Source organism: Melitaea cinxia, chromosome 25 (assembly GCF_905220565.1).
Source record: "Melitaea cinxia chromosome 25, ilMelCinx1.1, whole genome shotgun sequence".
NCBI lineage: Eukaryota > Metazoa > Arthropoda > Insecta > Lepidoptera > Nymphalidae > Melitaea > Melitaea cinxia.
Window position 1 is genome coordinate 5,784,196 of NC_059418.1, and position 13,465 is coordinate 5,797,660.

The following is a 13,465-nucleotide window of genomic DNA, read 5'->3' on the forward strand; positions in this document are numbered from 1 at the left end:
TGATACAAGTTTGGTCCCAAAGTTTGAAAAGTCTGCTTAAAAAAATATTTATTAATTAAAGGCAAGTGTCCGGGTTCCGTACAGCTAGCTAGGCCCTCTTAGTTTTGAGCCTCGAGGCATTATGGGAAGAAAACGAAATTTTTAGGGATTTTGGGACTTTGGTCGAAATAGAAATCAAATTAAAGTAATTAAAAACAACATTTTACGTTATTGTTACATCATCTGCTGGAGATAGAAATGTTTATACAGGATGTCCCAAAATGTAATGATAAGCGGAATTCCAGAGATAGGGCACCCCTTGGGGTCTCCGAATCACTCCTATGTATGTTCAGCGATTTTGCATAGTTTTCGAGTTATGAATTTTTTTATATTGTTTTTGAGAATTTTCCCCCTGAACAACTTTAAAAATTTCTAAAAAAAAATTGAAGACTTTTTAGAATTTTTGTTTTTGTATCTAAATAGTCATGAGCTGTAGCTTCCCGCTTAAAAGATTCAGCTTCTTAACTTTGATGGAAATTGTGAAAATCTATCTTTCTCGTTTTTTCGTGTGCGTGTCGTAAAGTGCAAAGGCAAGCAAGCGACTGGCCACTGAGATAATAGACCAACATTCGCATCGCACTACCGTACCCTTCCCCGCGCCTCATCCCTTTATGATGGCTTAACAATACTTACAATTACAAACAATGAAGCTTTGGTTGTTTTTTTTTTCAGTTATAGCTGTGTTTCTAAATAATTTGTCACGCATATGTTTTATTGTAAAGCCATTATGATTTGTATAGTTTCTAAAGTAGTGATAAGCGGAATTCCAGAGATAGGGCACCCCTTGGGGTATCCGAATCACCAAAGCAAACACAAAAGCAACTACCCAAAACAGAAAGACGTAAAACAATTAAGTAATGGTACATGTGAACAGAGTTATAAGAAATAATAGTAGGCGTTACAAAAAGAACTGAATACAAAGCTATAATAAAATAGAGATCCGAAGTAATAAAAGTAATACAGTTTCGTAAAGTATTCGAAGTAATAGTTTTCGAAGTATGCTATTGTCCCTGACGGTAAACAATAGAAACTATACAGAACATAATGGTTTTACAATAAAACATATGCGTGACAAATTATTTAGAAACACAGGTAAAACTGAAAAAAAAAACAACCGAAGCTTCATTGTTTGTAAGTATTGTTAAGCCATCATAAGGGGATGAGGCGCGGGGAAGGGTACGGTAGTGCGATGCGAATGTTGGTCTATTCTATATTTTAGTGGCCAGTCGCTTGCTTGCCTTTGCACTTTACGACACGCACACGAAAAATCTGTATAATCTATAATTTATCTACTAAATAATTATTCGCCGTCTTTTTGTGCGGCGACAGCGAAGCTTTACACGAGTTTTTTTCCGTTTTAAAATTGGTTTTAAAAGTATATTAATAAATATTATAGTGATAAACTGTGTACGAGATACAGACTACTTGGTTAGTGTTGTTAAATATACATCTAGAGCAAATTAAGAAATTGACTCTATTACAAAAAAATGGCTTTTGCGTCTGTGTTAGATTTTATGTGCGAAAACTTTTTTGAAACTGTGATTGCTGTCGTGTTATTTTTTAAAAACAAACACGAACATTGGTGTACTGTGTCGACTGTCAAGTAAGTTTTTAAATTTTTCTGCCTTAGCATTATGTGTACATATTGTTACGTGTTAGGGTTCGAAGGATTTGGAGAGAAAGACCTGGTGACTCTTTAGGAGACTTTATTCACTAGCACTAGGTCCAACACAAAGCACTAGGTTCACACACTAAGCACTAAGTTCAAACACTAAGCACTCACGATGTCCTCAGTCGTAGCCAATGTCGTAGGTTTCGCTGGTATCACTCTTGATCACTAGTTTTTCACTCTTGAAGTCGCCACGAAGATCGCTCAAACTGAACTGAACTCGCTCGCCTCGCTGCGGCTATTAATATCGGCCGAGACGAGGCCCAGACCATTCTGGAAAGTTCGCGCATGTACCCGGTTTTCGAGACTATACTTCTATATAGTTCCACAGTTGTTCCTCTAACGCCATCTAGTATGAGTAGAGAGTTTCATGCGGTCTCCTGTCTTTGCGTGGTTTCAATGATTGCCGCTAGATGGCGCTAGTTTCTTTGTGTGTCCTTAACACTACTCCCCTCTTAGAGATGCTCGTCCCGAGCATCGTTGTTACTGCCATGGTAACGCGCCAGACGGTCTATGTGCACCACTTTGAATGTCCTTCTTGGTTGCTTTTGAATCCTGTAAGTCACATCATTCAGTCGGGTAACCACTTTGTATGGACCGTCCCACTTGGTCTGCAACTTTGGCGATTTCCCTTTCCGGCGGGTTGGGTTATGCAGCCACACCAGTGACCCTTCCTTGAAGCCGCTCGTGTTCGATTTCCGGTCGTATCTGGTTTTCATGTTCTCGCTTGAATGTAACCCATTTTCCCGAACCAAGGCGTGTATATAGTGCATTTTTTCCCTTAAATCGCTGACATAGTCTTGTACGGTATTTGGTCCCTCCGGTGCCCCTCCAGTCAATAGGTCTACTGGTATTCGTAATTCTCTACCGTAATTGACACACGCCGGGGTAGCTTTTATGCTCTCATGCTCGGCGGTTCAGTACGACAGAAGGAAGAGTGGTATATACTTGTCCCAATCCTTTTGTTTTTCGTCTACCAATTTCGCCAAATGGCTGCAAGGGTCTGGTTAAATCTCTCAACCATTCCATCAGACTGTGGATGGTACGCAGTGGTCCTCGTCTTATGCATACCCAAAATTCTGCACACTTCCTGGAATACTTGCGATTCGAAGTTCCTGCCCTGATCAGAATGGATTTCTAGAGGCACACCAAAGCGACATATCACTTCTTCGACTAACTTAGAAGCGACTGTTGTAGCTTCTTGGTTTGGTATGGCGAACACTTCGGGCCATTCGGTGAAGTAGTCCATTACGACCATAAAATACTTGTTTCCCGATTCCGTTACAGGAAATGGCCCCGCTACGTCAACTGCAATTCGTTCCCACGGTGCACCGACGTTATACAACCACAGATTCCCACGGCTCCTGGTCTGTGGTCCTTTTACAGCAGCGCAAGTAGTACATTTGCGGCACCAATCCTGTACATCATCTCGACAATGCAACCAGTAGAATCGTTCTCGCACTTTTGTTAACGTCCTCTTGACACCTAGATGACCTCCTGATACGCCATTATGTATTTCACGGAGAACATCTAGTACTCTCGTTCTAAGGACAATTATCTGAAGGTGGAACTCTCTGCCGTTAGTCTTCTCCCATTTCCGGTAGAGTATTCTGTTTTGAAGTATCAGACTGTCCCATTGAGCCCAGTACGCCTTAGTGACAGCGCCAGTGGGTGCAACCTCACTCCAGATTGGTTTTACGTCACCCCGTTTCTTCCATGTGATGATGTGCCGAAGGTCGTCATCTCTTTCTTGAGCTTCCCTTATAGCATCATTCTCCCAGAGACTCAAAGGACTTGTTCTCGTTAGCTTTAATGCTACTTCATTAGATTCCTGCTTAACACAATGTTTGCAGACTTCAGAACACTGCCTTCGTGAGAGTGCGTCGGCATTCCCATGCAACATTCCGCTGCGGTGTTTCGTCTTGAAGTCATACTCCTGATCCCGGGCAGGAGGCGACGCCCTTTGCTTCTTCAGCTCCTCTATTGTTCCTCGATCCTTTTCATCCTTGCTATCTGGGTCTTCTTTTGCGGACAGTTGAGCTGAAGATGGCCCCTCTCGCCGAACTTGTAGCACATGACTCCAGAACTTTTCTTCGTAGGAGCCTTAACTACCTTGACTTCCTCAGAGACCTCGCGGATCTTAGGGGTCTGCCGTATGTCAAGGCGAACAGCCTCGACCTCCAAAGCATGCGCCAATGCTTCCTTTAACGAGGTGGTGACGAAGCGTTACTGCAGCTCTGACCTCCAGGTCTTTGATTCCGTCGACAAATGCTTGAACATTATTCGTGTCTACCATCTTGGTGTCTGCTCCTGGGTGTGACTTCCTAACGAGTTTTTCAATTTCCAACGCCCATTGTTGTAGTCCTTCTCCTGGGCGTTGAACTCTGTCACGCAGTTGGGCACGGAACACGTGCTCCAGATGTCGATCCCCGTATCGGGATTCAAGTGCCTCCATCAAGCCGTGGAACCCGTTTCCTGTATGTGGCAGTGCTTCCAGAACCGACAAAGCTTGCCCTCTGAGCGCAACAGTGAGAGCGGTCAGGCATTGTTCTTCCGTCCATCCGTTGGCAGTAGCAACAGCCTGGAATTGTCGACGATAAGCATTCCACGAAGAAGTGCCGTCGTATGAAGGCACTTTCACTTTTGGTCCTTGTGCCAGTCCGGTAGTTTCACTAGACATCGCAATTCCCATGGATTCAAGGCGTACTACTCTCTTTTGTAGTTCAGTGAGGCCGGTTTTCACATTTTCAAGATCCAATCCTAACCCGGTAACTCGTTCTTCCACTACGTCGACATCTTTTCGAAGCTTAGTCACTGCGTCACTAACATCTTTTATAGCCCAAAGCGTTTTTTCTTGGAGCTCTTTTTGTTGCTCTTGTAATTCTTGCAAAACACCACGAATTTCAGCCTTTTGTTGCTCTTGTGATTTTTGCAAACCACCATGAATTTCAGCCTTTTGTTGCTCTTGTGATTCTTGCAAAGCACGAATTTCAGCCTTTTGTTGTTCTTGTGATTCTTGCAAAGCACCACGAATTTCAGCCTTTTGTTGCTCTTGTGATTCTTGCAATTTGAAACTTGTTTGCTCTTGTGATTCTTGCAAAGCACGAATTTCAGCCCTTTGCAGCTCCATTAATTTAATTAAACTTGCTAATTAATTGAAGAGCCACTTGAGAGTCTGTAGAAGCTACGGTGTCGCTGGTGGGCGTGGTAAGCTGGGCGGATCCAGTGGGCGGGGCTTCAGACAAAGTGAGCGGGGCCTGAGCCTGAGTAGGCGAGGCCTGCGTCCGAGTGGGTGGGGCTTGAGCCCGAGTGGGCGGGACCAGGGGGGCGTGGTCAGTGGGCGGGGCATGATAGGCGGGCTCAGTGGGTGGGGCTTGGTCCACGGTGGGCGGAGCTTGGTCCCCAGTAGGTGGGGCCTCCGCAGCTCGTTGTGCCCTTGACCTGACACCCTTGAAGTCCTTGAAGTCTTCTCTCGGAGTCAATGGCATCTCCAAATCTCACTTCCGACACCAGTTGTTACGTGTTAGGGTTCGAAGGATTTGTAGAGAAAGACCTGCTGACTCTTTAGGAGACTTTATTCACTAGCACTAGGTCCAACACAAAGCACTAGGTTCAAACACTAAGCACTAAGTTCAAACGCTAAGCACTCACGATGTCCTCAGTCGTAGCCAATGTCGTAGGTTTCGCTGGTATCACTCTTGATCACTAGTTTTTCACTCTTGAAGTCGCCTCGAAGATCGCTCAAACTGAACTGAACTCGCTCGCCTCGCTGCGGCTATTAATATCGGCCGAGACGAGGCCCAGACCATTCTAGAAAGTTCGCGCATGTACCCGGTTTTCGAGACTATACTTCTATATAGTTCCACAGTTGTTCCTCTAACGCCATCTAGTATTGAGTAGAGAGTTTCATGCGGTCTCCTGTCTTTGCGTGGTTTCAATGGTTGCCGCTAGATGGCGCTAGTTTCTTTATGTGTCCTTAACAATATTTTTTAACCGACTTCAAAAAAGGAGGAGGTTACTCAATTCGACCGTATTTAAATACATACATTTTTATGTATGTTCGGGTATAACTTCGTCGTTTATGAACCGATTTTGATAATTCTTTTTTTTATTGGAAAGGAGATTATCCTAAGTGTGGCACCATGATAAGGAAACCAGAATCTGATGATGGGATCCCAGAGAAATCGATGGAAACCCGCGAAAATCCTTCATAACTTTTTTCTGGGTGTACCGATTTTGATGATTTTTAATTAATTCGAAAGCCGATGCTTATCATGTAGTCACATTTAAATTTCATCGAAATCTGATTACAACTTTTGGAGTAATCTTTAATAATGCGTATTTACTTGACTATTTTTTCGTTTATCTACGTTGTATTACTTGTCGATGTAACTGAAGTCGGTTTTTTTTTCGTTTGCCAGCAAACACAATTATTGAAAGAATGTTTCACAAAAATAACTGTCTTATCAATAAGTACCTGTTTTTTTAAATATATGTAACTAGCTTTCCGCGCGCGACTTCTTCCGCGTGGTCTATACCACTCTGTGATAACGTATCATTCTCGTGGTGATAGAATTTTTAAAATCGATTCAGTGTTTTTGATTTTTCCTATGTATAATTAGTATAGATAAATGTTTCATTTCTACCAATAATATCCTTATCAGCTATTAATGTTAAATTGCTTTCCAAATATTTGTCTAATGATAAGCCTTAATGTACTTGTGTCTCAACTCTGTTTTAATTGATTTATAATTACATACAATTATAGTTAATTGTGCTTATTTGCAATTAGAGATATCTCAAAAATTACTGGTGTGAGCCTTCGGCCTGCCTAAAAGTTCGGAGCTTTCTCTAAAAATCATAAATACTATTACGGTCGATGTCGGTTCACTTAAAGAGAGACAAAAGCAACTACCCAAAACAGAAAGACATAAAACAATTAAGTAATGGTACATGTGAACAGAGTTATAAGAAATAATAGTAGGCGTTACAAAAAGGACTGAATACAAAGCTATAATAAAATAGAGATCCGAAGTAATAAAATTAATACAGTTTCGTAAAGTATTCGAAGTAATAGTTTTCGAAGTATGCTATTGTCCCTGACGGTAAACAATAGAAACTATACAGAACATAATGGTTTTACAATAAAACATATGCGTGACAAATTATTTAGAAACACAGGTAAAACTGAAAAAAAAACAACCGAAGCTTCATTGTTTCTAAGTATTGTTAAGCCATCATAAGGGGATGAGGCGCGGGGAAGGGTACGGTAGTGCGATGCGAATGTTGGTCTATTCTATATTTTAGTGGCCAGTCGCTTGCTTGCCTTTGCACTTTACGAACGCACACGAAAAATCTGTATAATCTATAATTTATCTACTAAATAATTATTCGCCGTCTTTTTGTGCGGCGACAGCGAAGCTTCGTTTTGAAATTGGTTTTAAAAGTATATTAATAAATATTATAGTGATAAACTGTGTACGAGATACAGACTACTTGGCTAGTGTTGTTAAATATACATCTAGAGCAAATTAAGAAATTGACTCTATTACAAAAAAATGGCTTTTGCGTTTTTGTTAGATTTTATGTGCGAAAACTTTTTTGAAACTGTGATTGCTGTCGTGTTATTTTTTAAAAACAAACACGAACATTGGTGTACTGTGTCGACTGTCAAGTAAGTTTTTTAATTTTTCTGCCTTAGCATTATGTGTATATATTTTTAACCGACTTCAAAAAAGGAGGAGATTGCTCAATTCGACCGTATTTAAATATATATATTTTATGTATGTTCGGGCATACTTCGTCGTTTATGAACCGATTTTGATAATTATTTGTTTTGTTGGAAAGGAGATATCCTAAGTGTGGTACCATGATAAGGAAACCAGAATCTGATGATGGAATCCCAGAGAAATCGATGGAAACCCGCGAAAATCCTTAATAACTTTTTTCTGGGTGTACCGATTTTGATGATTTTTAATTAATTCGAAAGCCGATGCTTATCATGTAGTCACATTTAAATTTCATCGAAATCTGATTACAACTTTTGGAGTAATCTTTAATAATGCGTATTTACTTGACTATTTTTTCGTTTATCTACGTTGTATTACTTGTCGATGTAATTGAAGTCGGTTTTTTTTTTCGTTTGCCAGCAAACACAATTATTGAAAGAATGTTTCACAAAAATAACTGTCTTATCAATAAGTACCTGTTTTTTTAAATATATGTAACTAGCTTTCCGCGCGCGACTTCTTCCGCGTGGTCTATACCACTCTGTGATAACGTATCATTCTCGTGGTGATAGAATTTTTAAAATCGATTCAGTGTTTTTGATTTTTCCTATGTATAATTAGTATAGATAAATGTTTCATTTCTACCAATAATATCCTTATCAGCTATTAATGTTAAATTGCTTTCCAAATATTTGTCTAATGATAAGCCTTAATGTACTTGTGTCTCAACTGTGTTTTAATTGATTTATAATTACATACAATTATAGTTAATTGTGCTTATTTGCAATTAGAGATATCTCAAAAATTACTGGTGTGAGCCTTCGGCCTGCCTAAAAGTTCGGAGCTTTCTCTAAAAATCATAAATACTATTACGGTCGATGTCGGTTCACTTAAAGAGAGACAAAAGCAACTACCCAAAACAGAAAGACATAAAACAATTAAGTAATGGTACATGTGAACAGAGTTATAAGAAATAATAGTAGGCGTTACAAAAAGAACTGAATACAAAGCTATAATAAAATAGAGATCCGAAGTAATAAAAGTAATACAGTTTCGTAAAGTATTCGAAGTAATAGTTTTCGAAGTATGCTATTGTCCCTGACGGTAAACAATAGAAACTATACAGAACATAATGGTTTTACAATAAAACATATGCGTGACAAATTATTTACAAACACAGGTAAAACTGAAAAAAAAAAACAACCGAAGCTTCATTGTTTCTAAGTATTGTTAAGCCATCATAAGGGGATGAGGCGCGGGGAAGGGTACGGTAGTGCGATGCGAATGTTGGTCTATTCTATATTTTAGTGGCCAGTCGCTTGCTTGCCTTTGCACTTTACGAACGCACACGAAAAATCTGTATAATCTATAATTTATCTACTAAATAATTATTCGCCGTCTTTTTGTGCGGCGACAGCGAAGCTTCGTTTTGAAATTGGTTTTAAAAGTATATTAATAAATATTATAGTGATAAACTGTGTACGAGATACAGACTACTTGGCTAGTGTTGTTAAATATACATCTAGAGCAAATTAAGAAATTGACTCTATTACAAAAAAATGGCTTTTGCGTTTTTGTTAGATTTTATGTGCGAAAACTTTTTTGAAACTGTGATTGCTGTCGTGTTATTTTTTAAAAACAAACACGAACATTGGTGTACTGTGTCGACTGTCAAGTAAGTTTTTTTAATTTTTCTGCCTTAGCATTATGTGTACATATTTTTAACCGACTTCAAAAAAGGAGGAGATTGCTCAATTCGACCGTATTTAAATATATATATTTTTATGTATGTTCGGGCATATTTCGTCGTTTATGAACCGATTTTGATAATTATTTTTTTTTGTTGGAAAGGATATATCCTAAGTGTGGTACCATGATAAGGAAACCAGAATCTGATGATGGAATCCCAGAGAAATCGATGGAAACCCGCGAAAATCCTTAATAACTTTTTTCTGGGTGTACCGATTTTGCTGATTTTTAATTAATTCGAAAGCCGATGCTTATCATGTAGTCACATTTAAATTTCATCGAAATCTGATTACAACTTTTGGAGTAATCTTTAATAATGCGTATTTACTTGACTATTTTTTCGTTGATCTACGTTGTATTACTTGTCGATGTAATTGAAGTCGGTTTTTTTTTCGTTTGCCAGCAAACACAATTATTGAAAGAATGTTTCACAAAAATAACTGTCTTATCAATAAGTACCTGTTTTTTTAAATATATGTAACTAGCTTTCCGCTTCCTTCTTCTTCCTTCTTCCTTCTTACCACTCTGTGATAACGTATCATTCTCGTGGTGATAGCATTTTTAAAATCGGTTCAGTGTTTTTGATTTTTCCTCTGTATAATTAGTATAGATAAATGTTTCATTTCTAACAATAATATCCTTATCAGCTATTAATGTTAAATTGCTTTCCAAATATTTGTCTAATGATGAGCCTTAATGTACTTGTGTCTCAACTCTGTTCCAATTGATTTATAATTACATACAATTATAGATAATTGTGCTTGTTTGCAAAAACGAAAAAAAAATCGACTTCACTTACATCGACAAGTAATACAACGTTGGTAGACGAAAAAAAGTTAGGCAAATACGTGAAATTAGAGATATCTCATAAATTACTTGTCAGATCACGGTCAGTTTCAAACGGGACCACACAACAAGCTCTAGCTTTAGATTAAAGAAGAACAATCAAAATCGGTCTACCAAGTAAAAAGTTATGACGTAACATATATATTTTTTAAAGTCGGTTAAAAAGAAATAAATCTTTTTAGTTTGGTCTCAAAGTTTGAAAAGTCTGCTTAAAAAAATATTTATTAATTAAAGGCAAGTGTCCGGGTTCCGTACAGCTAGGCCCTCTTAGTTTTGAGCCTCGAGGCATTATGGGAAGAAAACGAAATTTTTAGGGATTTTGGGACTTTGGTCGAAATAGAAATCAAATTAAAGTAATTAAAAACAACATTATACGTTATTGTTACATCATCTGCTGGAGATAGAAATGTTTATACAGGATGTCCCAAAATGTAATGATAAGCGGAATTCCAGAGATAGGGCACCCCTTGGGGTATCCGAATCACCCCTATGTATGTTCAGCGATTTTGCATAGTTTTTGAATTATGAATTTTTTTTATATTGTTTTTGAGAATTTTCCACTTTGAATTTTTGTTTTTGTATCTAAATAGTCATGAGCTGTAGCTTCCCGCTTAAAAGATTCAGCTTCTTAACTTTGATGGAAATTGTGAAAATCTATCTATCTCGTTTTTTCGTGTGCGTGTCGTAAAGTGCAAAGGCAAGCAAGCGACTGGCCACTGAGATAATAGACCAACATTCGCATCGCACTACCGTACCCTTCCCCGCGCCTCATCCCCTTATGATGGCTTAACAATACTTACAAACAATTAAGCTTCGGTTGTTTTTTTTCAGTTTTACCTGTGTTTGTAAATAATTTGTCACGCATATGTTTTATTGTAAAACCATTATGTTCTGTATAGTTTCTATTGTTTACCGTCAGGGACAATACCATACTTCGAATACTTTACGAAACTTTATTACTTTTATTACTTCGGATCTCTATTTTATTATAGCTTTGTATTCAGTTCTTTTTGTAACGCCTACTATTATTTCTTATAACTCTGTTCACATGTACCATTACTTAATTGTTTTACGTCCTTCTGTTTTGGGTAGTTGCTTTTGTCTCTTTTTAAGTGAACCGACATCACTGCTGGACATAGGCCTCCACCTGTTCGCACCAAAATGACGGCACTCATGTGTGCTGCCTATACTCACCACGCTAGGCAGGCGAGTTGAGTTGGGCAGCTGAGACCACATGATATGCAATAGTTTTCGATTAAAAAAAGGAACGTCGATATTGGTCCACCCATTTAAAACGTTCTGAGCTAACACATAAAAAATACAGTCCAATTGAGAACCTCTTATAAATCGGTTCAAATTTTTTTTAACATCGGTTATCATCACTCATCACTTCAGCCTATTGCAGTCTACTACTAGACATAGGCCTCCACAAATTCGCGCCAAAAATGGCGTGAATTCACGTGTTTTGCCCATAGTCACCACGCTGGGCAGTGTGGGTTAGTGACCGCAGGACTGGCTTTGTTGCACCGAAGACGCTGCTGCCCGTCTTTGGCCTGTGTATTTAAAGGCCAGCGGTCGGCTTTATAAGTTCCAAGGTGGTGTGTTATCCCTATGTCGCCTCTCACGACACCCACGGGAAGAGAAGTGGTGGCTATATTCTTTACTGCCGTAACTATACAGCATTACATCAATTAATCACAATAGATAAAATATGACATTAAATTTTAAAATAAACATTTAAATATTAAATTAATAGTTAAATACACATACATTTTGCTAATACTAAGTAGGTACGTTATAAACACAAATTTTATATTAAATGTCCTATTAAATTGGTCAAATTACTATTTATTAAAACAATAAAGACGTGACGACTCGTTGGCGCAGCGGTCACAGCACTGATTGTTGCCCTTGCGGTCGCGGGTTCGATCTCCGCTCATGACTAACATTTTTATAGGCCATGCAGATATTTGTCGTGGTCTGGGCGTTTGTGCTTGTGTATTGTGTGTGTACGGACCCACGACACAGGAGTAAATACTAGCAGGGCCCATTTGGGCTTGAGGCGTTTATTTTTTATTTTAATAAAATTCCTAAATCACTATATAAATTGATGCTTCGTATTCATATCACTGCAGTAAATGCTGGTATACTGTTATACCTATGTCTCGCTACAGCTAAAAGCGCTGTAAAGCGACACTCTTAACGTCCCTGCTATTTCGTTGTTAAACAAGATTTCACTCCCGATCTTTTTTTTTTCACACCACAGAATATATAATTGTTAAGGAGTAAACTCCAAAAACCTACAAGAGTCTAGATGTAAACCGTACGAAAATCCGTTGAGTATTTTTTAAGATCTAACAGACTGACAGTTTATTACGAATATAAAGACATTCATAGCCTAAGGTAATGTTACACCTTAAGCTGATAAAAGTCTGACTATTTTACCTGTTTTCTAAATTAAATTGAGACCGTTATCTCGACCACACCAACTAATCAATCTCCTACGTATGTTCTCCACTCTACGCGACATTGGCGGAATCAACCGTGCTCCACTGTCACAACTGAAAGTTATTAAACCAACCAATCAATTAATCGCATTCATAGTATGTTTACTTTTAAAGAAAGCCTTATATATTAATTAATTCATTTTTTTTTGTTACAGTGATTCGTCCGGAAAAGCAGAAGAAGAAGAAAATGACGACATAGCGATATATGTTAATCATGATTATTTACCAAAAATTGATAAAATAGATGACATTCATGAAAGTAAAATTTTTAAAAAAGAGTATTTAATAAATGGATATTCTTTTAGTGAAGAATCTTTTGTAGATAGAAATATTTTTAAAGAATTTCAAATTACAGAAGATGATAATAAGTTTTCTATAGAAAGTGTAGATGGAAACGGTATCGATGAATCTAAGGATGACTCTATTAATCAAACTAAATATTATAGCTTCGTGGAACGCGTTGAAGGTAAATACTAGCCGACCCCACGAACTTAGAACGGCCATTTTTTTTTCCATTAATATTGACATTTTTTAAATAAGAACTTATTGTTTGATAACGAATGCCAAAAAATAATTACCAATATTAATACAACAACAGTCAACAGGTTAGTGGTGAAACAGGCCTTTACAGTAATTTTAACGTACATATTGACAGTCATCTATAAAATTGAAGTTTGTCTATGGATAAAAAAAGTTTGCTGTCTACCCTCCCTTTTCTTTGTAGGTTTTGTGTTCTGAACTGATGTAAAATAAAACAAAATGCAGTATTTTTTGTTCGCTGGAAAGACATAGTTAATTTTTATTTTAATGTGATATTAATAAAAAATGTGGTGTTTACCTGTTTTGTTATAGTTTAATATAGTTTTGTGATGTTTAAAACATGGTAAACCCAATCGGGCCTGTGTGTAAAAAATGTAAATATCTCT